This window comes from Cupressus sempervirens, chromosome 3 (assembly GCF_028749045.1).
Source record: "Cupressus sempervirens isolate cs-2001-9-10 chromosome 3, ASM2874904v1, whole genome shotgun sequence".
Lineage (NCBI taxonomy): Eukaryota > Viridiplantae > Streptophyta > Pinopsida > Cupressales > Cupressaceae > Cupressus > Cupressus sempervirens.
The window spans coordinates 974469817-974496911 of record NC_143120.1 but is presented as its reverse complement, the minus strand read 5'-3'; the positions used below and the strand labels follow the sequence as shown (position 1 = coordinate 974496911).

The following is a 27095-nucleotide window of genomic DNA, read 5'->3' as shown; positions in this document are numbered from 1 at the left end:
CTATAGTTAAACATCTACTACAATAATTTTATATAAAAAAATCCAAGTAAAACAATAATCTAAATTAAACCACTTGAATTTACCTAGAAATGAATATTAAAAGTAATTATGTACATATTTGTAAATGGGTGTATAGTCTATATATAAGAGTGAGAGATGATAAATATATATTTATCTATATTAATCAATCCTAAAATATGGTCCCAATCAATAGAAATAAAAGGAGTATTGGGTATGTGCAGGATCATGGTGTACCAAACTATGGCCTTAAGTGGCAGTGAAAAATCAGCAAATCAGGTTTATGTCAACTTGACACATAATTTTGAAGTGGTTATGGACTTTATATCAAAAAATTGTAAGAAAATAATCTGTAAGAAATTGAATGCAGTTTCTAAACTACTAGGCCTTATAAGGAGAAAAAAATAATTAATTGGTCAAAAGTTTGAATTTTAATGCAGTACTAAAAAAATTTCAAGGCGAAAATAAAAAGTAGTTGTATGTCTGACCACCTTAATCAAAATCAAATCATAATATTTTTAAAATATAATTATAGATATGAAAAGTAGACTCATGCTCAGATGTGACGCATTTTTTTTGATATTTTTATTCCAAATAAATAATTAAATATGAATTTTCTACCAAAACTTTTTCGAAAAAAAAAAGTCCCGTGTCTGACCACCCTAACTAATAGAAAATTTTACCAAATTTAAATCTTTTTTATTTTTCTTATACTAGCCGAAGTATAGAATGTGAGGCAACTTTTAGATTTAAAAAATGTTATACCATTTGAAAGTTATAGCTATTTTTCAATCAGTATGTCAATCAACACTTTACAATTATCTTCATTGATAATTAACTAATAAATACTTATCGAACTCAGAATTTGACAGAAATTATATTGATGAAATCTAAAGAGCGATATTAAAAAACCCTTTTCATTTTATTCAATTTCGATCAAAATAACATTGTCAGACGGCTACCCGAAGTTTGAGTATCACTAAAACCCTCTTCAAACATGTCTTTTGGGTTGCCAAGCCAAATCGGATATCTGATTATAAATCCGATATTCGATATGTTGCGATTGGCAAATTCAAAATTCCAGCCCATTTTGGAGGGAAAATTGGATTTAAACATCATAGCTTATTATTTATAAATTATTTCACTTATATTACTATGTAAAGACATATTTTAATACATTATATATATTAACATAATGTAAAGATATAAAATATAATCTAGCAATATATAATAATATATTATGTTAATCTTATTACAATCTATAAATATAATTTATACTATTATTATTTTTACTAAATATAATAACGTAATATATATATATATATATATATATATATATATATATATATATAATACGTATTATATATTATAATATTAATATGTATGTTATTAATATATATATAATAACGTAATATTTTCATTAAATATAATATGTATTTTATTATTATATTAATATGTATAATAATATTATATATATATATATTAATAACATACATATTAATATATATATATATAATTATAATACATATTATATATTTATATTTAATATATTATGTTATATATATATATATAATAACATAATATTTTCATTAAATATAATAAAGTAATACATATATATATATATATATATATATATATATATATATATATATATATATATATATATATATATGTTATTAATATATATAATAACGTCATAGGTATATTATATATGTTAATAATATACATATCTATTATATTAAATATGTATACATATTAATATATATGAGTGAAAGGGGGTCATAGGTCAACCATTGACCCCCTTTGATGCATTAAACGATGACATATGTTCTTAGGGGTCTTAAGAGCCCTAGGGACTTATTACAATGGTTAATATGGGTCAAAGGGGGTCATAGGTCCTTTTCACCCATTAAAAGACGATATATGTCCTTACGGGTCCTAGGACCCCAAGGGACATATTTGAATCGTTCATATGGGTCAAAGGGAGTCATAGGGTGACCTATGACCCCCTTTGACACATTAAATGATGACATATGTCTCTATAGGCCCTAGAACCCCTGGAGACATATTCAAATGGGTAATATGAGTCAAAGGGGGTCATAGGTCCCTTTGACCAATTAAATGACGACATATGTACTTAGGGGTCCTAGGACCACTAGGGTCATATTCAAATGAGTAATATGGGTCAAAGGAGGTCATAGGGTGACCTATGACTCTCTTTGACCCATTAAACGATGATATATGTCTCTAGGGGTCCTAGAACCCCTAGGAACATATTTGAATGGGTAATATGGGTCAAACCCTATGACCCTCTTTGACCCATTAAACAATGACATATGTTGCTAGGGGTCCTTGGATCCCTAGGAACATATTTTTTCATATGGGTCAAGGGGGTTATAGCCCACTTTGACTCATTAAATGACGACATATGTCTCTAGGGGTGCTAGAACCCCTAGGGACATTTCAAATTGTTCATATGGGTCAAAGACCCATATCAACGATTCAAATATGTCTCTAGGGGTCCTAGGAACCCTAGGGACATATTCAAATCGTTCATATGGGTCAAGGAGGTCATAGGTGACCTATGACCTCCTTTGACCCATTAAACGACGACATATGTCTCTAGAGGTCCTAGAACCCCTAGGGACATATTCGAATTGTTCATATGGGTCAAAGGGGGTCATAGGGCAACCTATGACCCCCTTTGACCCATTAAATGATGACATATGTCTTTGGAGGTCCTATAACCCCTAAGGACATATTTGAATCGTTCATATGGGTCAAAAGGGGTCATAGGGTGACCTATGACCCCCTTTGACCCATTAAACGACGACATATGTCCTTACGGATCCTGGAACCCCTAAGGACATATTCGAATCGTTCATATGGGTCAAAGGGGGTCATAGGGTGACCTATGATCCACTTTGACCCATTAAACGATGACATATGTCTCTAAGGGTCCTAGAACCTCTAGGGACATATTCAAATTGTTCATATGGGTCAAAGGGGGTCATAGGGTGACCTATGACTCCCTTTGACCCATTAAATGATGACATATATCCCTAGGGGTCACAAGACCCCTAAGGATATATTAAAATTGTTCAAATTGGTCAAAGGGGGTCATCGGGTTACTTATGACCCCCTTTGACCTATTAAACGATGATATATGTCCCTAGGGCTAGGACCCCTAGGGACATATTCGAATGGACCATATGGGTCAAAGGGGGTCATAGGGTGACTTATGACCCCTTTTGACCCATTAAATGATGACATATGTCCCTAGGGGTTCTAGTACCTTTAAGGACATATTCAAATTATTCATATGGGTCAAAGGTGGTCACAACGTGACCTATGACCCCCTTTGACCCATTAAACAACAATATATGTCTCTAGGGGTCTTAGGAATCCTAGAGACATATTCAAATCATTCCTATGGGTCAAAGGGGGACATAGGGCGACCTATGACTCCCTTTGACTCGTTAAATGATGACATATGTCCCTAGGGGTCATTGGACCCCTAAGGACATATTCCAATCATTCATATGGGTCAAAGGGAGACATAGGGTTACCTATGACCCCCTTTGATCCATTAAACGACAACATATGGGACCCGTAGGGACATGTTCAAATGGGCCATATGGGTCAAAGGGGGTCATAAGGTCACCTATGACCCCCTTTCACCCATTGAACGACGACATATGTCCCTAGGGGTCCTACGACCCCTAGGGACATATTCGAATTGTTCATATGGGTCAAAAGGGGTCACAGGGTGACCTATGACCCCTTTTGACCTATTAAACGACAACATACGTCCCTAGGGGTCCTAGGACCCCTAGGGACATATTCAAATCGTTCATATGAGTCAAAGGGTGACCTATGGCCCCCTTTGACCCATTAAACGATGACATATGTCCCTAGGGGTCTTAGGACCCGTAGGGACATATTCGAATCATTCCTATGGGTCAAAGGGGGACATAGGGTGACCTATGACTCCCTTTGACTCGTTAAATGATGACATATGTCCCTAGGGGTCATTGGACCCCTACGGACATATTCTAATCGTTCATATGGGTCAAAGGGAGACATAGGATGACCTATGACCCCCTTTGACCCATTAAATGACAACATATGAGACCCGTAGGGACATATTCGAATAGGCCATATGGGTCAAAGGGGGTCATAAGGTCACCTATGACCCCATTTCACCCATTGAACGACGACATATGTTCCTAGGGGTCCTACGACCCCTAGGGACATATTCAAATTGTTCATATGACCCCTTTTGACCCATTAAACGATGACATATGTCCCTAGGGGTCCTAGGACCCCTAGGGACATATTCCAATTGTTCATATGGGTCAAAGGGTGTCATAGAGTGACCTATGACCCCCTTTGACCCATTAAACTACCACATATGTCCTTAGGGGTCATAGGACCCGTAGGTACATATTCGAATCGTTCTTATGGGTCAAAGGGGGTCATAGGGTGACCTATCACCCCCTTTGACCCATTAAACGACGACATATGTCCCTAGGGGTCCTAGGACCCATAAAGACATATTTGAATCGTTCATATATTGTTCATATGGGTCAAAGGGGGTCACAGGTCATAGGGTGACCTATGACCCCTTTTGAACCATTAAATGATGACATATGTCCCTAGGTGTCCTAAGACCCTTAGAGGCATATTGGAATAATTTCTATGGGTCAAAACAGGGGACTTATGACCCCTTTTGACCTATATGGCCCATTCGAATATGACCAATTCGAATATGTCACTAGGAGTCCTAGGACCCCTAGGGATATATGTTGTCGATTAATGGGTCAAAGGGGGTCATAGGGTGACTTATGACCCCCTTTGACTGATTAAACGATGACATATGTCCCTAGGGGTCCAAGTTCTCATAGGGACATATTCGAATCATTCTTATGGGTCAAAGGGGGTCATAGGGTGACCTATGACCCCCTTTGACCCATTAAAGGATGACATATGTCCCTAAGGGTCCTAGGACTCCTAGGGACATATTCGAATCGTTGATATGGGTCAAAAGGGGTCATAGGGTAACCTATGTCCCCCTTTGACCCGTTAAACGATGACATATGTCCCTAGGGGTCCTAGGACCCATACAGACATATTTGAATCATTCATATAGGTCAAAGGGGGTCATAGACCCCCTTTGACCCATTAAATGACTACATATGTCCCTAGCGGTCCTAGGACCCCTAGGGACATATTCGAATTGTTCATATGGGTCAAAGGGGGTCATAAGGTGACCTATGACCCCCTTTGATCTATTAAACGATGACATATGTCCCTAGGGGTTTTAGGAACCCTAGGGACATATTCGAATCATTCTTATGGGTCAAAGGGGGTCATAGGTCACCCTATGACCCCCTTTGACCCATATGGCCCATTCGAATATGTCACTAGGGGTTCTAGGACCCCTAGGGACATATGTTGTTGTTTACTGGGTCAAAAGGGGTCATAGGTCACCCTATGACCACCTTTGACCCATTAAACGATGACATATGTCCTATGACCACCTTTGACCTATTAAACAGTGACATATGTCCCTAGGGGTCCTAGAACCCATAGGGACATATCCGAATCGTTCATATGGGTCAAACGGGGTCATAGGGTGACCTATGACCCCCTTTGACCTATTAAACGATGATATATGTCCTTGGGGTCCTAAGACCCCTAAGGACATATTTGAATCGTTCTTATGGGTCAAAGGGGGTCATAGGGTGACTTATGATCCCATTTGACCTATTAATCAACGACATATGTCCATAGGAGTCTTAGGACCCCTAGAGACATATTCGAATGGGCCATATTGGTCAAAGAGGGTCATAGGGTGACTTATGACCCCCTTTGACCCATTAAACGATGACATATGTTCCTAGGGGTCCTAGGACCCCTAGGGACATATTCATATTGTTCTTATGGGTCAAAGGGGGTCATAGGGTGACCTATAACCCCTTTTGACCCATTAAACGATGACATATGTCCCTAGGGGCCCTAGGACCCCTAGGGACATATTCAAATCGTTCATATGGGTCAAAGGGGGTTATAGGGTGACCTATGTCCTTGTTTGACCCATTAAATGATGACATATGTCCCTAGGGGTCCTAGGACCCATAGGAACATATTTGAATCGTTCATATGGATCAAAGGGGGGTCATAGGGTGACCTATGACTCTTTTTGACTCATTAAACGACAACATATTCCCCTAGGGGTCATAAGATCCCTAAGAACATATTCAAATTGTTCAAATTGGTCAAAGGGGGTCATAAGGTGACTTATGACCCCCTTTGACCCATTAAATGACGACATATGTCCCTAGGGGTCCTAGGACCCCTAGGAACATATTCAAATCGTTCATATGGGCCATAGGGGTCATAGGGTGACTTATGACCCGCTTTGACCCATTAAACGATGACATATGTCCCTAAGGCTTCTAGGACCCATAGGGACATATTCGAATTGTTCATATGGGTCAAAGGGGTTCATAGGGTGACCTATGACCTGTTTTGACCCATTAAATGATGACATATGTCCCTAGGGATCCTAGGACCCTTAGGGACATATTCGAATCATTGCTATGGGTCAAAGGGGGTCATAGGGTGACCTATGACCCACTTTGACCCATTAAATGACGAAATATGTCTTTAGGGGTCCTAGGACCCATAGGGACATATTTGAATCGTTTATATGGGTCAAAGGGGGTCATAGGGTGACCTATGACCCCCTTTGACTCATTAAACGATGACATATGTCCCTAGGGGTCTTAGGACCCCTAAGGACATATTCGAATCGTTCATATGGGTGAAAGGGGGTCATAGGGTGACCTATGTCTCCCTTTGACCCATTAAATGATGACATATGTCCCTAGGGGTCCTAAGACCCATAGGGACATATTCGAATCGTTTATATGCGTCAAAGGGGGTCATAGTTTGCTGTATGACCCCCTTTGATCCATTAAACGATGACATATGTCCCTAGGGGTCTTAGGACCCCTAGGGAAATATTTGAATCAGTCATATGTGTCAAAGGGGGTCATAGGGTGACCTATGACCCCCTTTGACCCATTAAACGATGACATATGTCCCTAGGGGTCTAAGGACCCCAAAGGACATATTCAAATCATTCCTATGGGCTAAAGGGGGTCATAGGGTGACCTATGACCATTTTTGACCCATTAATCGATGACATATGTCTCTAGGGGTCTTAGAACCCCTAGTGACATATTCGAATGGGCCATATGGGTCAAAGGGGGTCATAGGGTGACTTATGACCCTCTGTGACCCATCAAATGATGACATATGTCCCTAGGGGTCCTAGGACTCCTAGGGACATATTCAAATCGTTCTTATGGGTCAAAGTGTGTCATAGGGTGACCTATGACCCCCTTTGACCCATTAAATGACGACATATGTCTCTAGAGATTCTAGGACCCCTAGGGACATATTCAAATCGTTCATGTGGGTCAAAGGGGGTCATAGGGTAACCTATGCCCCCCTTTGACCCATTAAACGACAACATATGTCCCTAGGGGTCCTAGGACCCATAGAGACATATTTGAATCGTTCATATGGGTCAAAGGGTGTTATAGGGTGATCTATGACCCTCTTGACCCATTAATCGATGACATATGTCCGTAGGGGTCCTAGGACCCGTAGGGACATATTCGAAATGTTCCTATGTGTCATAAGGGGTCATAGGGTGACCTATGACCCCCTTTGACCCATTAAACGACGACATATACTATTTTATGATAATAATAATAAAAATATAAATAAACATTAAATATTATTATTATTATATATATAGTAATAATAATAATACTATTATAACTATAATAATAATATATATATTAATACTATATTGTAGCATAATAATAATAATAATATAAATAAACACTAAATATTTACACTATTATATCTATAGTAATAATATTAATACTATTATGGGTATAATAATAATATTGATACTATAGCTATATTAATAATATTATACTTTTGATACTATTATATATTAATATTAATATACTATTAACTTAGCAATAAACCAAAGTTGATTTCCCTCTAATGATTTTCATAATATTAATATAATTATGGCAAAAGAGGGATATTATAGCAAGTTTTCTCCCCAAAAATTTATTTTACATAATCGGATATTCGATCTTGGATTGAATATCCGATTAGAAATTGGATATTCAATTTTATTGGCACCAATTCCCAATAATTTTCTATCCCTGTAGACCCGACAACATCTCTTTTTCACTTCTATTTTCATGAGTTTTGGAAAAAGTCGCGTTTTGGGGCCCAATTAATCAAAAAAAATAAAAAATATAACCTTAGGTGTTCGAATTTGTCATCTGAATGGGGAGCAGTAGTCGTGGAAAGGATAAACGCAAAAGGAAGATATCCAATGAAGACATTATGGCTTATAGGGAAAGGGACAAAATGGAACACCAAAGAAAAAGACAAGGTATGCTAAATATCAATCAAGTTGATGATGAATTAATCGAAGGTGAAATCATAGAGTCAGATAATGAATATGTACAGTTGGGGAATGAAAATGTACCTATTGAAAATGATAATGCCAAAATTGAAAATTTGGAGAATGAAAATTTTGAAGAAGAAATACGACCAAGTCATAATCCAAATTGCATAATTGACCATGTCGAAGATGACAATGCACAGGAACCTAATGCAAAAGAACCTCACATATCTCCTAATTATAATCGACATGAAGGTTCTAAAACACCAAAATGGATAATTGAAATAGATGAAACGATTATTACTAGTTTGGAAGGAAAAAATTCAGAAAGAACCATTTGATTATGGGCTTCAAGACTATATCAAATTTTTTTCAGCAACAAGACAGTGGTAGAGCAATGTCAGCTTTTCATGCACTTATGAAAGATGCAAAAGATGAGACCTATGCTTTCCAAATTGAAGATTCGTGTCAATAAAAAGTTGGAAAGAAATGCCACTATCGTGAAGAATCTTTTTAGTGCTCTCAATAGCATTGGAAAAAATAGCAGAGAGAAGGATAATAGAGCTGCTCGAAGGGTTATTACAACCTCTTTGGTAAGTCATCATTTGAGAAAGGGTAGATTTATGAGACAAAATTTTATTGATTTGAATCTAAATCGTACTATTTTGAGAAGAGCACTTAGTTGACAAGAGAAAATTGATGATCCTCTTCAAAATGAAACATGGGCATTTGGTGGGAGACTTCAACATTTTGATAAGAAGCTATCCGACGATGTGAAGGAAGAAATTACACAATTTTGGCACTCTAACTCACGAGTATCACCCAATGCTAAAGATGTCTTAAAGTTGAGAATTGGCATCAGAGACCACACACCACATCATAAACACCATTTAGAAGTAAGTCAAACTATGTTGTTCAAACAATTTAGAGAGAGTCATCCAAGTCTTCATATATCACAAAGGGCTTTTGAATCTTTGAAGCCATTTTATTGTGTGCCACTCAAAATTTGAAATACATGTTGTTGCAAATATCATGTTGAGTTTTCTATGCACCATGAACTATTACACTTCATCCGTTCTACTTTGCATAGTAAAGAAATGTTGGAGGATTGTGGGGCTAGTGAGCTTCCAAAATCATCAAGAGACTTGCTAGATCAACTCTTATGTCGTAGAGTTGATGGTTGTTCCTTTTATAGAAATGATTGCTTAAATGAGAAGTGTTCAGAATGTGGTGGCTTATCCAAGTTTGACATATGTTTCCATGAGGGGTGCGAACAAGATCTTGGAAAGACAATACTGAAAAAAGGGTATATGAAACGGTGAAATACACATTGAAGAGTGGGAGTGAGAGCTCTAGATGTGAATTGGTTGGAAAAGATATCAATGTGGCTAATTTTATTTCAAATTTCAAGGAAAATCTTTTTTACAAGTATGCAAGACATAGTCACAGGTCTCAGTGGTTGGATCAACAATTTAGAACATGTAAGGAGACTTTTCCCACTGGCACTATTATATTAGTTGTTGATTTTGCTGAGAACTACACATTGAAACCTCAAAATGAGACTTAATCTCAGTATTACAACTCCATTCAGATTGCAATTTTTGTTCACATAACATATAGACATGCCCCTGATAGCACGAAAGATAATCGAAAGATTATTAGAGAGTATCATTTTTTTATAAGTGATGATAGATCTCACTCTCACGAGTTTGTGCAACATTGTTTTGAGAATTTTTTTGATTTCTTACATGAGCATGCAATTTCTATGGATAGACATATCATTTGGTTAGATAACTATATAGGTCAATTAAAAAATGCTCGCATGTTTTATTGGTTGTGTAGGATGCACGTAGAGAGAGGGGTGCCTCATATTTGGATTTTTTTTGAGTTTGACCATAGAAAAGGGGAACATGATGGAGTAGGGGCATGTGTGAAGAGAGCTCTAGTTAAGAAGCAACTGAAGATTTCAACAACAGAGCTTCTTGATGCTCGTAGCATTGTTGATTGGTGTAGTTTAGCATTATCACAGGGGGGGACTCTTGATTCAGTGGTACGTAGGTTCTTTTGGTTGGTTGAGGAAGGGTCCATGGGTGATAGATCAGATTGTGCTACAGTGAGAGACTCATCAAAAATGCATTCATTTCGGAGCTCTGATTCTAGTACATGGACCATTTGGACATGACAATTAGCTTGTTTTTGTCGTACTTATTTTTAGTGTGATTGGGGTCACTGTGAGTCAAGTGAGTGGGTGGACACATGGGCTCCACATTATCTTACTCCATTTTCTATCATACCCTCTATAAAAAATGATGACATGGAAAGTTCACTTGAGCATAACCATCTATCATATCTACTTCAGCCAGGACATGTCTTTGCATTGGTTGCACCACAGGGGAATGATGAAAAATCCAATTATTGGTTAGCACGTTGTGTAAGAGGCAAACAAAAACTTTCACAATCGATCACAGATGATGATGGATTCACATATCCTACTGGTTCAGCGGTTGTTACTGGAACATGGCTGCAGACATACATGCTTAGAAGGAACGGAATTCCTACATTCGAAGACTATTAGAAGCACAAAGTAATTCTCATATATTCGCATCTTATTATAGCAACAAATGTAAAGTTATTGAAGCATCAAGGAAGACCAAAAGTAAAAGAACTTTTTACTATTGTTAATGCTGATCATGAAGCCCTGTTGGAGACCCTAAAATAGAGAGAGGACCCTATTGGAATACTCGACTAGGTATATATACTTCTTATGTTATTTTCTTCATAATGATTTAATGAATTGATGATTATCTTGTTTAATACAATACGTTACTAATTTTTTTATGATATTGGAATGTAGGTACATCATGAAGAGTTGGAGGGGGGTGGTATTGGGAAGAATTTCTAAAATTTATGATGTATTATGATGTAAAATGTGTACTTTTTTTTCTATATGGTTTTTGTATATTGGTAGGTTCTTTGTAAGGAATTATAAGAGGAACAAGTTCTTGCAAATCATATTTGCATGTGATACAAGGCTATAAGGACAATTTTAAGAGCATTTATAACTATATGAAAGATAATTGCATGCAGATATCTTATTAAAAATTTAGTTTTTTTCTTATTTGACATAAAGCTGACATTATGATTATTAAAACTATTTTTATCAAACTAATCAAATAAGAAAAATCTTGAAAGTATGGATGAACAATTAGAATACTTGATTTCTTCCATTTTGCAACCAATCATAGAATTTGAAAGCATACAGAGTCATAATATTGTATAATGTTTTGAAAGACTTTCATATTAAAAAGTTGTATGAAGCACATTTGGGATAAGCCATGAAATCCATGAAAGAAGATAGCATGTAGGATATGCAATTAAAGCCAATAAGCAAGATAGCACATGCATAATGACATGATATGAAGTTGGATATGAAGGCTATGAGTGAATGATAAAGTAAAATAGGGAATCTCATGGATAAGATAATGGTTTTCACCAAGACATATTTTTTTTATCTTCTTTTCTATTTTTTAAAAAAAAATTTAGAAATAGGTCAACTATTTTCAAGTTAGATAGTGTTCCTAAAGGAAAGATAAGTTATGATAAGCCAAGACCATAGATAAGTATGCTCAATGATGTTGATAGGGTGAAGGAAGTGAGATGATAGTAGGATAAGAGTTCATTCCTTGGACGGATTGTATGAGTATGGATAGTAGGTAAGTATAGCTTTGAAAACATTGCATAAGGGTAGGTGACAAAGTGGGGAAGATCAACATTTACACACACCTTGGAGGGTTTCTGAATGATGGAGGAATCATGGAGGAAATGGATCAAGGTTTAGATGTATGAGCTGGTAGGAAAATGTTAGAAGAATATTGAGTGGAATATTTGTAAGCTTTTGAGAAAGATGTTTGGAAGAAAATGGAGTGGAAGCCTTTGGAATATTGAATGTCAACTTAGATTTATGTTCAATATTAAAGTCTTTCAAGAGAGACTTTGGAGAGCTAGAAGTAGAAAGTGTAGGAGAAGGTTTGAAGACTTTAGATTAGATGGATAAGGACCAAGGATAGAATTACGAAATGCAAAGGGATAGTGACTAGGGATTTCAACATCTTTAGAGTGAGTAGCATGACCAAAGTCATCAATAGACTCATGAGTACCTTTTATAGGAGAAAGACCTTTGATAGGAGTGTTTGAATCTTGAGCATAGTTTTGAAGTGGATATGGAGAAGTAGAACATGAGGGGACACTTTTATCTTGACATCTTTCTTTATATAGCATAGAAAGATCACTTTTCCCATAAGTTTCAGTAAGCTCAATGGAGGTAGTGGAAATGGTATCCTCATCATATGTAGGAGGTGGGTAACACACATGATAAAGAAAGGTGAAATTTTGGATGAGATGAAAAGGTGTTTGATCTTGATATTTATTTATATATTTTTCCTTTTGAGAGTCATCTTGATATGGAGCACCTTCTAAGGACAAGGGAAAATGTGAGGTGTGCATGATAGAATCTTAAAGTAATAATGCAGGATTAGCTAAATGTAACGCCCCGCCAAGGGATCCAAAAGAATTAACCTAAAGTTTCACTAAGTTAGCTAAACATTTTTTTTTTTTAAAGTAAGAAAGTATAACATACACATAGTAGCGGAAGCAATAACATGTAATCATCGACAACATACATTGTAAGTTACATTTCTTAAAGATCCCAAGACATTGAGTCACGTTTAAATTTAATTAATTCTAAGTCTAACAACTATCACATACATATGAAAGAATAATTAGAAAGTCCCATGTCCATAATATACATTTGTTCCGAATGCCTCTCGACAAATTAATTTGGAATGCTCAATCATCCACTGTACAAGTCACAGGGTATGAAAGGCTTAAAAGAATATACATATGTAAAGATCAAGATACAACATCCTCAAATCCATGATACAAAGTACAGTAAAAATATATGAATCTATTCACCATACATGATACATCCATACATCCATAATGATAAAACATCTATCATAAAATCTAACCATCCATCATAATAATCCAAGAACATAGTGAAGATAAATGCCAATCACGAAAACTCCAGCCACGGTGACCACGGAACGGATCTCAATGGTAAGAGTAAAAGCACTACCACCCGACCGCGTGGAACCTAAATGGTCCACTCACACCATGCTGAGGAGATAGTCTCAAGTCCCAAATAGGATAACAAAACCTATAATCATAAGTACTCTCTAAGTCCAGGAAATCCTATAAGTATGCTAACTCAAGGGTTCCTAAAAAGATCGACATCTAAATCCCAGAGGTACCACAAGACACGTAGAAAACCTAATATGCAAGTGGTAAAGTGTCATCACAAAAGTCAGGTAGAAGTTACCCGAGCAATCCCTTAGGAATCTCGAGTCCCTACTGATCCTGCGGCCACTAGTATCCTCTCGTACTGACGAGGCATACTATGGAGTGCAAGGTCGTAACCAAGCGTTCTCTCTACCCCATCCTAGTCTGTACTAGCACTCATGGCATGGGAGAGAACATACAATTATCTTGTTAGGTTCATTTTCTCTCATTTAGTGTAAATGTTTTCACTTATTAAAAATGACTTACAATGGGTTTCTCAAGGCAGCCTCTTAGGGCTCCGACCCCCATTGCAAGCCACTTCCCAACTCTACACATAGATAACCTACCCTAGGCTCATGAAAACATAAATCAAAGAATCATAATAAAACCACCTCAGTCCTATACAAGCAACTGAAAAACATCATAAAAGATAAGCCATAAAATTACATTAGTTCTTCATGAGCAATAGATAAGCATCCAATAATAATCATATGATCACGACAGTTCTCTATCAGCAACTGAAGGCATCAATGATAAATTACAAAAATCCAATGGTTCTCCAATGAGCAACCAAAAAGTATCCCAATAGTAAATTACAACACTGATCGAAGACTCCAAAATGGTTATCAAATATAACTAATCGAGACTCAAAAATGGTTAAGTCAGGTATCTCAAATATATACGCTTTAGCTTCACACCAGGAAACTAGAAACCAATAACAAATAGTAAACACAATCATGTCATAGAGCACTTCATCACATTACCATGGTCGGGTTAAGAAATATCGAGACCAAATCATCATGACATCACATTCAAAACCCCGAGCCTCTGGTAACAACCCAAACTGGTCAATACTAGAACAACCCCAAAATACAGAGAACACAAAGAAAACGTCAAAGTCTCACAAATTGGATTTGACTTTGAAAGTATATTATAAAGGTTTCAGTTTGCAGATTAACGTATATTTCAACAACTAAGTTTCACAACTTACCCCAACAAATTAACCCGTTCTCATAATTAATCATAACGCAACTTAAAAGTAATAATAATCATTTTTTCATTTATTAAATAATAATAATATTTGATTATTAAATAATAAATAAATAAATCCAAAACCCATTTAAAAATCGAAGTTCTAAAAGCTAATTATACCTATATTATTTTAAAACTATTTACCAATAGCTTAAATCAATTCCAGTTTTCATATACATTTTTGAATTAATAATTATCTAATAATTATTAATTACGTAATCAATAATCATTAACAATTTCCTCAATTTTATATTTATATACATATAAATAGTTAATTAACTTAATTAATTAACAACTAAAATTTTGAGTTTAATCCTCCAATTATTTATTATAAAAAAATATTATAAAAATAATAATAAAATTATTATAATACAATTTATTAATAACATTATAATTAATATTGAAAATCACATCACATAGCGATTTTTAAATTGCTGTCTCCATGCGAGGTTGCAGCGCACGACTGCTGTCGCAGTCAGCCTGCGTTAGCAGGTACGATTGCATAGCAGTCGGCCTGCCATTTAAAAAGGCACGGGTGGGGGTAATTCCCCCACCAACTATATTTTTTTTTATATATATTTATTATTATTATTTTTTTTAAAAAAATATTTTTTCTTTTTTTTTAAAATATAAAAACTTTGTTATAATATTAACTAATTTTTTTTTATATAAAGAATTCTATTTATTTATGTTAAAAAAAAAATTACAAATAAACAAAATTTATTAAACAATTCTCTTTATTTTATTTTTTTATTTTTTTAATTTCATATCCCACCCAAATTAAATACAATAATTCCTTAATCTAGAAACGAGGGTTTCAAATTGATTTATTCTTCCAATTCTATTATATAGGTGAAATACAATATAGTATCATAAGGTTCATAAGAGAGCGAAAGAATCAAACAGTGAAATTCAGACAATTCGGATTGATAATCCACAAGCACGAAGAAGACAAGATTATCAAATTGCATAATTCAACCTGTGATCAAACACAAGACCCTACCTCAATCTGATGCTATTATGCAATCTCCAAAAATTGTAAGAGAATTCGCTCCTCTTCAATAACCTTCTTCTGAAAATCTTCTTTAGAATTCGCCTTCTGAAATTTGCTTCCAAAAGTTGTCTCCCAAAATTCCTTGTTCAAATTCGTATCCCCCCAAAATGAACCTCCAAAGTTGTGATAAGCAATTTCTCCTCAAATCGGGGCACTAATTGTGCGTTTACCTGAGAAGACTTTTTGCACAACTCAGTTAACTCCAAATTAACCTTTATTATCTTTTCTTATCTTTTTGCATTCAACTTTCATGCACATTAAGTTGAATTATTAAATAACTTTATTTAATATTCCACTTGACTTCTATTCTTAATTAATTTATTACTTTAATCTTATGTGCACTTTTAAGAAATTAAAATAACATTATTAATTTCTATAATTTAATCTTTTAATTTAATTCTCATATTTAAACTCATGCTTAGATCATGCGATCTAGAATTCTTAATAATTTAATATCTTTCAACTTTTAATTTATTTTAGAACTTAATTGATAACATATTTAATTAATTTAAATAACAATAATATTTAGCATTTATTTAAAAATGAACTCCAAATATATTATTATTAAATTAAATTAATATTACTCTGTTCTAAATTCATCTTTGAACTTTAATCTCCAAATTTAATTCTTTTATTTAATTAATTAAATATAAAGATATCATAATAATTCTCTATTAAATTAAATCATTAATTAATCTTTTTAATTAGACTTAATTAATAGAAAACACATCAAGGACTCATATAACAACATACGAAAACCCAACATAGAAAAGCATATACTAAAACAAAACAAAAAGGTTATAATCCTGAAATTACATTATTTGATGCATTCAGAGGGTACTTAACTTAGATACTTGTCCTAATTATTAATTAGGACAATTGGCTAAAGGGTTTAGGAATTGGACTTAAGAGTTATCTCCCCTCTCTTACCATTGAGACAATGCGATAGGGTACATTCATCCTGGCAATTCAGGGAAGTCGATACCCGGTACCTGCAACCTGCATAAAAATCCACGCATGTACAAACACAATATTCTAAGGTAAACAGACAATGGCAGGAAGTGGTGCATCATGTAGATCCCGACTAGCAGGTGACTACAACTCCCTTCCTTAACCAAATCAGAAACACCATACATAAATAAAACAAACACGCACACCATACACATGCAGTGTGGGGTAAGTATCCATAAGAAACACATGGAATAATAAACCATCTAACTAAACATCATTGTTAACTGAAAATATTGAATAATCATCATACATGCATGAAATATAGAGTACCAAGTAATCTCATCATATAATAAACTGAGTGTAAAACAACATCTGATAATCTCTAAAATAATAATACTAATCATCAAATATAAATTGGCCTAAAAGAGTTTGGCAATGATATTAGAAATGTAACTAGAAAATGTAGACTAGGGGCAAGCACTACATCCACCCCCCCTAGACTTAGGCTTACTCCTGGAAGCCTATAAACAAATAGGGATATAAATCCCGTAATCCATATGCATCCTCCCATGTAGCTGAAGAGTCATCAGTAGGGTCCCATTGGACCCTTACCTGCTCTATGGTTTGACCCCTGAGGGTCAACTCCCGCTGCTCCAGAATACGAATTGGCTCCAAAGCCAGCTGCCCGTCCTCTACCTGCAATGCATTCCAATCAAGAATATGTACAACATCAGGGATATACTGTCTAAGTACTGAAACATGGAAAACATCGTGAATGCGAGTGAGGCTGGGTGGTAAAGCAAGACGATAGGCAACTGGACCAATCCTCTCAAGAATATCGAATGGTCCCACAAAGCGAGGTGCTAGCTTTGAGCCCTTTCCATAACGGATCAGACTCTTCCACGGAAGCACTCTCAAGAAAACCTTCTCTCCCACAGCAAACTATTTATCTGTCCTATGTGCATCATCATACTTTTTCTGCCTATCTTGTGCCATTGTCAAGTGTTCTCGAATACGCACAACCTGTTGCTCCATGTCACAAAGCATCTTTGGACCCAATAGGATGTGATCCTCAAGGCTATCCCAACTCAAAGGTGTACGGCAAGGGCATCCATATAAGGCTTGGAAAGGTGCCATGCCAATAGAACTGTGATATCCGTTGTTGTAAGCAAACTCCACTAGGTAGAGATAGTCCTCCCAATGAGTCTGCCTATCCATCACGTACATCCTCAACATATCTTCGAGAACCTGATTCACTCTCTCTGTCTGGCCATCTTTCTCTAGGTGATATGCTGAACTGAAGTTCAATTGCGCTCCAAGATCATGCTTTAGTGATATCCAAAATGCGAAAGTGAAAACATGATCCCTATCCGAAATGATCTTTCGAGGAATACCATGTAGTCTCACAATGTCACGCATGAAGATATTAGCTACAGAAGCTGCAGTGTAGGAAGACCTGATTGGTGCAAAATGTGCCACCTTAGTCAACCAATCAACGGTGACCATGATAGCATCATGACGACGAGGGGTCATAGGTAATCCTACTATGAAATCCATAGAGATGATATCCCACTTCCATGAAGGAATGAGATTCGATTGCAAAAGTCCTGCCGGATGTTGGTGTTATGCCTTGACCCTCTGACACTCAAGACATCTAGCCACAAAATCAGCAATGTCACGCTTCATTCCAGACCAAAAGTATAAACATCGCAAATCTGCATGCATCTTCTTGACACCTGGATGTGTCGAGTAAGGTGCACGATGGGCCTCTGATAGGATCAATATGCGAAGCTCATCCAGTAGCGGCACATAGATCCTGCCTGAATGTCTCAAAAGGCCATCTGACTCTAGGACATAGCCTGAAAACTTACCCTCCAACAGTCTCCCTGAATTGATCTCACTGCACACCTCCCGATACCATGAATCAGTGGGGAGTGCCTTAAGTATCTGACACCTCAAATCGACACTAAGAGTCATAGATGATATCACATGTTTCCCGCGACTCAAAGCATCAGCTACTACATTCTCCTTCCCCTGGATATACTTTACCTCAAAGTCATACTCGCACAAAAACTCCATCCAACGCCTTTGCCTAGCATTCAGATTAGGCTGCGTGAATATGTACTGAAGGCTACGATGATCGCTATGTAGTTCAAATCTGTGCCCCAACAAGAAATGTCTCCATCTCACTAAGGCATGAACTACTGCTGCTAACTCAAGGTCATGTGTAGGATAATTCAACTCATGATCCTTGAGTTTGTGTGATTCATAAGCAATCACTCGACCATTCTGCATTAGAACTGCTCCAATACCCTCAAGGGAAGCATCTGTATACACCATGAAATCACCTTCTGGATCAGGTCCTGCTAAGATCGGTGCACTAGTCAGAAGCTCCTTGAGTTTCTGAAATGCTTCTACACATTTATCTGTCCAAAGAAACTTCTTTCCTTTCCTCTGAAGGGAGGTAATAGGGTGTGCTATTCTGGAGAAGTTTTGGATAAATCTACGATAATAACCAGCTAGACCCATGAAACTATGAATCTCTGACATAGTAGTGGGTGCAGGCCAATCTACTATTGCCTGGATCTTCACAGGGTCTATAGAGATACCTTCGCCTAAAATAACGTGTCCCAAATACTGTATCTCTAATTGAAAGAAATCACACTTCGCCGCATTGGCATAAAGTTGATTATCTCTCAAGCACTGCAAAACCAAACTCAAATGTTCCTCATGTTCCTTCTGGGACCTAGAATATATCAGTATATCATCGAGGAACACAAGAACAAATCTATCAAGATAGGAATGAAACACCCCATTCATTAAGCACATGAAAATTGATGGAGCATTCGTCAGCCCAAAGGGTACCACTGTGAACTCATAATGCCCGTAGCGAGTTCAAAAGGCAGTCTTATGAATATCAGCCTCCTTGATGCGAAGTTGATGGTATCCTGACTTAAGATCAATCTTAGAGAACACTGTAGCCCCCTTGATCTGATCAAATAAATCATCAATCCTTGGTAAAGGATACCTGTTCTTTATTGTCACCTTATTCAGCTGTCTGTAATCAATGCAAAGGCGCAAAGAACCATCCTTCTTCTTCACAAAGAGCACTGGAGCTCCCCATGGTGATACACTAGGTTGAATACTACCCTTGGCCAAAAGTTCCTCTAACTACAAACACAACTCACTTAACTCCTGGGTGGTCATACGGTAAGGAGCTCTAGAGATAGGTTCTGCTCCTGGAGTGAGCTCAATGCTAAAATCAATGTCTCTCTTCGGAGGCATGCCTGGAATCTCACTCGAAAAGACATCAGCATACTCCTGTAAAATAGGGTGATCTAGGGTCTTCCTCATAGAGTCTTCCTCATCTAGCTCATTTACCGTAACAGCAAATACTTGACATCCCTTACGAAAGCTTCACTTTAGTTGCATAGCAGAGATCATCTGTAGGGATATAGGCCTCGGTATCCCCACAATCTCAACATCCTTCCCTTGGTCATCCTGACACATAATGGTCTTCTTTCTGCAGTCTATACTAGCCCTATGAGAGCCAAGCCAATCCATACCTAAGACCACATCGTAGGAGCCAAGAGGAATAACTCGAAAATCGACTGAAGTCTCAAACCATCCTATGCTAAGTCCACACTTATGAACTATAGAATCTGTGGAAACTTTAGCGCCTGAGGCTAGTTCCACTTGCCAACCATGATCTTGCTTAACCGACTCCAGCTTACACTTATCAACTAGAGATGGAGAAATGAAAGAATCTGTAGCACCTGAATCAAATAATATAGAGAGAGGTGTACCTCGGATAGCTCCTATAGTCTCAACTATTGTCCCCTGATGGTCTGCCTGACGGTGATCCACCGCTGCAAATAATCTATGAGATCCACCTGCATTTCCGACTATAGGCTCAGATGCTGCTGGCCTAGGTCCTGAATACTGAGATGCTCGCTGTGGGCAGTACGCTGCAATATGACCAATCTGTCCACACAAATAACATCCTGTGCCTCTACCAGATCCTCTCCCTATAGGTGGTGCATTCAACCGCTGGTGGCTACCCCTGCTAGCAAAAGACTGGCTCCTCTGTGCAGGCCGAGATTGCTGATTCTGTCTATTACATTGAGCATTGCAATTGATCCTAGAGTTGGATCCACCGCCACCACTCTGTGCCTGAGGGTAAAATCTCTTATGCTGCTGAGGCTGCTACTGAGAATCCTGATTCCTCCTAGGGAAGGGCGGCTTCCTGATTCCACTGGAATTGTGGTTGCCCTTAGATCCTGCTATAGTAGGCGCTCCCACAAAACCCCCTTGTCCAAAGTTGACACTCTGCTCTACCAGGATAGCTCGATGTACCGCATCCTTGAGGGTCTTAGGCTCAAATACCTTAACACCCCCAATAAAATGGTTGTTCAAGCCTCGAATGAAATGTTGTGCCAACTATGCTTGGTTGTCACTGAATCCCAAAAAAGGCATGAGCTCATAGAACTTGCGCTCATACTCTACAATGGTCATAGTGAACTATCTCAGGTTATGGAACTCATCTGCTCTATGCTGCTTCCATTCCTTTGGTAGGAATCACTCATGAAAACTCTCCAAGAAAATCTCCCAAGTGACACTACCCATGTTAATGCCCAACTTCTTTTCCTCAAAAGTCCACCAGGTGGCCCCAAATAACTCTAGATTGGTAATGGCAAATCTCGCTTTGACATTACTGTCAAAGTCCTGCATAGCAAAAATCCTGTCAAGGGCAATAAGCCACTGCTCAGCTACATACCTAGAACCTTGCCCATTAAAGGGCTTGATCTTGGACCTCTGAAAATCCTTCATCTGAGAAGATACTATGGATCTATGTCAATCCCTCTGAGGACTCCTAGATCTACGTCTATGCCCATGTCCAACCTGGTGTGCTCTATCCTGCTCAAGAACAGGAGGTAAGCGATCAATAAGGGTTCGCATCATTTGCCTCAGATCAACCTCCTCAGAATCGGCATGTCCCTCTTCGTGGTTCTCTTCCTGATGTTCACTAACATGCTCTTCCCTGTTCTCTTCCTGAATGGGGCTCTCGTGGATAGACTCATGAACACTGATATCTCTGCCTCGTCCACGACCTCTGCCACGACCAAGGCTAGGGCCTCTAACGGAAGATCTCATCCCAGATACCATCCTACAATAATATCCAAGACACAAGATGCTAAAATAACCATGAGACATACTACCGAAACACATAGATAAAAGACACATGTTTTGCAAATAAGATATTTTCAATTTTCAGTTTACCTATAATTTCAGTTTAAGTATAATTTCAGTTTTGAAGACTTAAGTGTTGAAGTATGAAAAATAGGTACTAATAGTTTACATAATGTTTTAGTTCAACTAGTTTCAAGTTTCAATTTAAGGTTTGCATTTTTATTCAACTAGTTAACACTAGTGGCGTTCCAATATACCCAGAGCTCCCAATGTAGAAACTCGGGCTCTGATACCAGATGTAACGCCCCGCCAAGGGATCCAAAAGAATTAACCTAAAGTTTCACTAAGTTAGCTAAACATTTTTTATTTTTTAAAGTAAGAAAGTATAACATACACATTGTAGCGGAAGCAATAACATGTAATCATCGAAAACATACATTGTAAGTTACATTTCTTAAAGATCCCAAGACGTTGAGTCACGTTTAAATTTAATTAATTCTAAGTCTAACAACTATCACATACATATGAAAGAATAATCAGAAAGCCCCATGTCCATAATATACATTTGTTCCAAATGCCTCTCGACAAATTAATTCGGAATGCTCAATCATCCACTGTACAAGTCACAGGGTATGAAAGGGTTAAAAGAATATACATATGTAAAGATCAAGATACAACATCCTCAAATCCATGATACAAAGTACAGTAAAAATATATGAATCTATTCACCATACATGATACATCCATACATCCATAATGATAAAACATCTATCATAAAATCTAACCATCCATCATAATAATCCAAGAACATAGTGAAGATAAATGCCAATCACGAAAACTCCAGCCACGGTGACCACGGAACGGATCTCAATGGTAAGAGTAAAAGCACTACCACCCGACCACGTGGAACCTAAATGGTCCACTCCCACCGCGCTGAGGAGATAGTCTCAAGTCCCAAATAGGATAACAAAACCTATAATCATAAGTACTCTCTAAGTCCAGGAAATCCTATAAGTATGCTAACTCAAGGGTTCCTAAAAAGATCGACATCTAAATCCCAGAGGTACCACAAGACACGTAGGAAACCTAATATGCAAGCGGGAAAGTGTCATCGCAAAAGTCACGTAGAAGTTACCCGAGCAATCCCTTAGGAATCCCGGGTCCCTACTGATCCTGCGGCCACTAGTATCCTCTCGTACTGACGAGGCATACTATGGAGTGCAAGGTCGTAACCAAGCATTCTCTCTACCCCATCCTAGTCTGTACTAGCACTCATGGCATGGGAGAGAACATACAATTATCTTGTTAGGTTCATTTTCTCTCATTTAGTGTAAATGTTTTCACTTATTAAAAATGACTTACAATGGGTTTCTCAAGGCAGCCTCTTAGGGCTCCGACCCCCATTGCAAGCCACTTCCCGACTCTACACATAGATAACCTACCCTAGGCTCATGAAAACATAAATCAAAGAATCATAATAAAACCACCTCAGTCCTATACAAGCAACTAAAAAACATCATAAAAGATAAGCCACAAAATTACATCAGTTCTTCATGAGCAATAGATAAGCATCCAATAATAATCATATGATCATGACAGTTCTCTATCAGCAACTGAAGGCATCAATGATAAATTAAAAAAATCCAATGGTTCTCCAATGAGCAACCAGAAAGTATCCCAATAGTAAATTACAACACTGATCAAAGACTCCAAAATGGTTATCAAATATAACTGATCGAGACTCGAAAATGGTTAAGTCAGGTATCTCAAATATATACACTTTAGCTTCACACCAGGAAACTGGAAACCAATAACAAATAGTAAACACAATCATGTCATAGAGCACTTCATCACATTACCATGGTCGGGTTAAGAAAGATCGAGACCAAACCATCATGACATCACATTCAAAACCCCGAGCCTCTGGTAACAACCTAAACTGGTCAATACTAGAACAACCCCAAAATACAGAGAACACAAAGAAAACGTCAAAGTCTCACAAATTGGATTTGACTTTGAAAGTATATTATAAAGGTTTCAGTTTGCAGATTAACGTATATTTCAACAACTAAGTTTCACAGCTTACCCCAACGAATTAACCCGTTCTCATAATTAATCATAATGCAACTTAAAAGTAATAATAATCATTTCTTCATTTATTAAATAATAATAATATTTGATTATTAAATAATAAATAAATAAATCCAAAACCCATTTAAAAATCGAAGTTCTAAAAGCTAATTATACCTATATTATTTAAAAACTATTTACCAATAGCTTAAATCAATTCCAGTTTTCATATACATTTTTGAATTAATAATTATCTAATAATTATTAATTACGTAATCAATAATCATTAACAATTTTCTCAATTTTATATTTATATACATATAAATAGTTATTTAACTTAATTAATTAACAACTAAAATTTTGAGTTTAATCCTCCAATTATTTATTATAAAAAAATTATTATAAAAATAATAATAAAATTATTATAATACAATTTATTAATAACATTATAATTAATATTGAAAATCACATCACATAGCAATTTTTAAATCGCTATCTCCAGGCGAGGTTGTAGCGCACGACTGCTGCAGCAGTCGGCCTGCGTTAGCAGGTACGACTGCACAGCAGTCGGCCAGCCATATAATGTTGCAACGCATGACTACTGCCGCAATCGGCCTGCCATTTAAAAAGGCACGGGTGGGGGTAATTGCCCCACCAACTATATATTTTTTTTTATATATTTGTTATTATTATTATTTTTAAAAATTATTTTTTCATTTTTTTTAAAATATAAAAACTTTGTTATAATATTAACTAATTTTTTTTTTTAAAAAAGAATTCTAGTTATTTATATTAAAAAAAAATATTACAAATAGACAAAATTTATTAAACAATTCTGTTTATTTTTATTTTTTATTTTTTTAATTTCAGATCCCACCCAAATTAAATACAATAATTTCTTAATCTAGAAACGAGGGTTTCAAATTGATTTATTCTTCCAATTCTATTATATAGGTGAAATACAATATAGTATCATAAGGTTCATAAGAGAGCGAAAGAATCAAACAGTGAAATCCAGACAATTCGGATTGATAATCCACAAGCACGAAGAAGACAAGATTATCAAATTGCATAATTCAACCTGTGATCAAACACAAGACCCTACCTCAATCTGATGCTATTATGCAATCTCCAAAAATTGTAAGAGAATTCGCTCCTCTTCAATAACCTTCTTCTGAATTCGCCTTCTAAAATTTGCTTCCAAAAGTTGTCTCCCAAAATTCCTTGTCCAAATTTGTATCCCCCCAAAATGAACCCCCAAAGTTGTGATAAGCAATTTCTCCTCAAATCGGGGCACTAATTGTGCATTTACTCGAGAAGACTCTTTGCACAACTCAGTTAACTCCAAATTAACCTTTATTATCTTTTCTTATCTTTTTGCATTCAACTTTCATGCACATTAAGTTGAATTATTAAATAACTTTATTTAATATTCCACTTGAATTCTATTCTTAATTAATTTATTACTTTAATCTTATGTACACTTTTAAGAAATTAAAATAACATTATTAATTTCTATAATTTAATCTTTTAATTTAATTCTCATATTTAAACTCATGCTTAGATCATGCGATCTAGAATTCTTAATAATTTAATATCTTTCAACTTTTAATTTATTTTAGAACTTAATTGATAACATATTTAATTAATTTAAATAACAATAATATTTAGCATTTATTTAAAAATGAACTCCAAATATATTATTATTAAATTAAATAAATATTACTCTGTTCTAAATTCATCTTTGAACTTTAATCTCCAAATTTAATTCTTTTATTTAATTAATTAATTAATTAAATATAAAGATATCATAATAATTCTCTATTAAATTAAATCATTAATTAATCTTTTTAATTAGACTTAATTAATAGAAAACACATCAAGGACTCATATAACAACATACGAAAACCCAACATAGAAAAGCATATACTAAAACAAAACAAAAAGGTTATAATCCCAAAATTACATCATTTGATGCATTCAGAGGGTACTTAACTCAGATACTTGTCCTAATTATTAATTAGGACAATTGGCTAAAGGGTTTAGGAATTGGACTTAAGAGTTATCTCCCCTCTCTTACCATTGAGACAATGCGATAGGGTACACTCATCCTAGCAATTCAGGGAAGTCGATACCCGGTACCTGCAACCTGCATAAAAATTTACGCATATACAAACACAATATTCTAAGCTAAACAGACAATGGTAGGAAGTGGTGCATCGTGTAGATCCTGACTAGCAGGTGACTACGACTCCCTTCCTTAACCACATCAGAAACACCATACATAAATAAAACAAACACGCACACCATACACATGCAGTATGGGGTAAGTATCCATAAGAAACACATGGAATAATAAACCATCTAACTAAACATCATTGTTAACTGAAAATATTGAATAATCATCATACATGCATGAAATATAGAGTACCAAGTAATCTCATCATATAATAAACTAAGTGTAAAACAACATATGATAATCTCTAAAATAATAATACTAATCATCAAACATAAATTGGCCTAAAAGAGTTTGGCAATGATATTAGAAATGTAACTAGAAAATGTAGACTAGGGGCAGCCACTACACTAAAGTGGGCATAGTAATCATAGTATTGCATGAATGTTGAGGATCTTTAGTCTTAGTAGCATGGAAAAGGTTTGCAGACAAGTGAAGGTTAGCTTGATTTTCTTTTAGTTGTAGCCCTTGAGGGTACGCATGGTCTATATGGAAAGAATTAGGTTCTTTGTTTGGTGGAGGCATTTTTGAAAGCTTTGGCACTTTAGGAGGCTCATTAGTGTTATAAGAAGTGAAGGTGTCAAGGAAATCATCACTTGACATAGGTTCATCAGCATGATCTTGTGACACATGAGTCATTAGAGGTATCAACAATCCCATCATAAATGAGATCTTTGATTTTATGTTTCAACACTATGGAA

At 36.2% G+C, this 27095-nt stretch overlaps 1 pseudogene; it reads left to right on the top strand.

Annotated features, from left to right (window-relative positions):
* The first annotated feature begins 14514 nt into the window (after positions 1 to 14514).
* Positions 14515 to 27095, top strand: part of LOC149570003 (peroxidase 49-like) — a 46936-nt pseudogene continuing 34355 nt past the window's right edge.